This window comes from Carlito syrichta, unplaced genomic scaffold, assembly GCF_000164805.1.
Source record: "Carlito syrichta isolate Samal-C Ts95f unplaced genomic scaffold, Tarsius_syrichta-2.0.1 Scaffold94802, whole genome shotgun sequence".
NCBI classification, from domain to species: domain Eukaryota; kingdom Metazoa; phylum Chordata; class Mammalia; order Primates; family Tarsiidae; genus Carlito; species Carlito syrichta.
Genome location: NW_007038898.1, coordinates 13,844 through 16,223, shown reverse-complemented (window position 1 = coordinate 16,223; position 2,380 = coordinate 13,844).

Below are 2,380 nucleotides of genomic sequence, written 5' to 3'. Positions count from 1 at the left end.
GGGCACACTCACAGCCACCGCAGCCTCAACCTGCTGGGCTCAGGTGATCCTTCTGCCTCAGCCTTCCAAGTAGCTGGAACTACAGGTGCGTGCCATCACGCCCAGCTAATTGTTTCATTTATTGTAGAGACGAGTTCTCGCCAAGTTGTCCAGCCTGTTTTCAAACCCCTGGACTCAGGCAATCCTCTCACCTCCGCCCCCCAAAGTGCTGGGATTACAGGCATGAGCCACCGCGCCTGGCCTATGCATAATTTAAGGGCTATTCTAGGAGAATGTGAAATATAATTCTGCTGCAGTGCCGAAGTTAAAAATCTCACACAAAATGAAATTCCCTATATATCATAGTAATTCCACCCTTATCTGTTATTTCGTTTTCCACAGTTTCAGTTACCTAAAGTCAAGTGTGGTGCAAAAATACTAAATGGAAAATTCCAGAAATAAGTGGTTCATCAGTTTTAAATTGTGTGTGGTCCTGAGTAGCATAATGAAATCTTGGACCGTTCCCATTTCTCCCCACCTGGGGCGTGAATCACCCCTTTGTCCCACGTAACCACATTGTCTGTGCCACCCACCCACTCAACAGTCACTTAGTGGCCATCAGACTGAAAAAAACATAGTCTATCGAAGGTTACATACAATCAGTGGCCTCAGGCATCCACTGGGGTTCTTGAAACCTATCCCTTGGGACGAGAGGGGAACTCCTGTGTGATACAATGTGATGGGAGGATTGATAGCTCACCCCAATTCTGTCAGAGGCAGAGGCTGGATCAAAGTCCCCTCAGGTCATGGCAGCTTTCCCTGACCAATGCCATTTTTAAATGGTTCCTCCTTCTTGTCCAAAGACAGCAACACCAACTCCCTTGTTACCGTGTCTCTGATAGAAGGGAGTGGGCAACCCTGAGCTGGAGGCTGGGTTGTCAGTTTTTCCCGAAACAGTGTTCCCAGTTTTTCCGTGGGAAACCGGAAGGGTGCTCAACCAGCCGGTGGGGAGGAATGAAGAGGATGTCAGAGAAGGCTTCCAGGAGGAAGGAGGAATCGGGCAGTTGGGAGTGAAAGGGCATTCCGGCTGGAAGGAGCTTGGACAAAGAAGTGTTCAGGGGCAAGGAAGGGGAGCCGCTGGGAGTTTGGAGTGAGGAGTTCAAGGGGAGGAATATCAAGAGAAAAAGAGGGAGCAGAGCCGGGCTCGCTGGCTCAGCCTGTAATCCTGCGCCTTTGGGAGGCTGAGGTGAGTGGATTGCCTGAGCCCACGGGTTCGAGACCCGCCTGGGCAGTGAGACCTCATCTCTACAATAAATCAAAAAATCAGCCGGGCGTGGTAGCGCATGCCTGTAATTCCGGCTACTTGGAGGGCTGAGGCGGAAGGATCGCCGGAGCCCAGCAGGTCGGGGCTGCGGTGGCCAGGAGCGGCTACTGCACTCCACTCTGGGTGACAGAGTGAGACTCCAACTCAAAAAAAAAAAAAAGGAGGGAGCATGCTGGTGTGTTTGGTAGGGGACAGCTCCCACGTGGCCTTGCCAGCCATGCTGGACATGACCCTGAGGGCAACAGGCAGCTGACAGAGACTTTTAGTAGGGAGTGGCAGGATGGGGCTTGCTTGTCAAACAGGTAGAAATCCCACTTCAAATACAAGACGGAAGGAAGAACACAAAGCAGAACACAAAGCGCTGCTGACGTGAGACCTCAGAAGGTTCTAGGTAAACCCACGCTTTGAAGCGTCTTCCTGTATGGTTTCCTCAGAGACGCAGCTCCGTCCCCTCCCTTTCCACTGTTTTTCAATCTAACACCCTAGGCCAGCAGCACTAAGGGGCAAGCCCAGACAGCCCCTTTCTTATGCCTCCCTTGGGGTCTCTGCTTGTCAGCTGTCACCGTTCAGCCCTGAGCTACACATCTCAGGGCTGGCTTGGCAAAGGCTTGTTGGGGAGTAGGGTTAGTGTAAGAGGCAAACACACACACACACAAAACCCCTACTTTTCTTCTAGTCATACACTTGACACTTCTGTGCCCGCTTGTGGGGACAAGGGGAGTGCCAGTTCCCCACACATCAAGCAATTCTCCAGTGGACATCCGATGGGTGTTACAGAATTCATCTCAGTTCTGCGACTAGGCCATAGCGTCAGATCCCACAGGGTAAGGGTTCAGTCCCACTGGACTGCCCCCCACTTCAGATTCCAATTGCAAGCTATAGATTTCACATATACTTTATTTTATTTTATTTTTTATTTATTTAATTTTTCTTTGAGTTGGAGTCTCACTCGGTCACCCAGACTGGAGTGCAGTGGCTGCTCCTGGCCACCGCAGCCTTGACCTGCTGGGCTCCGAGGATCCTTCCGCCTCAACCTTCCAAGTAGCTGGAACTACAGGTGCGCGCTACCACGCCTGG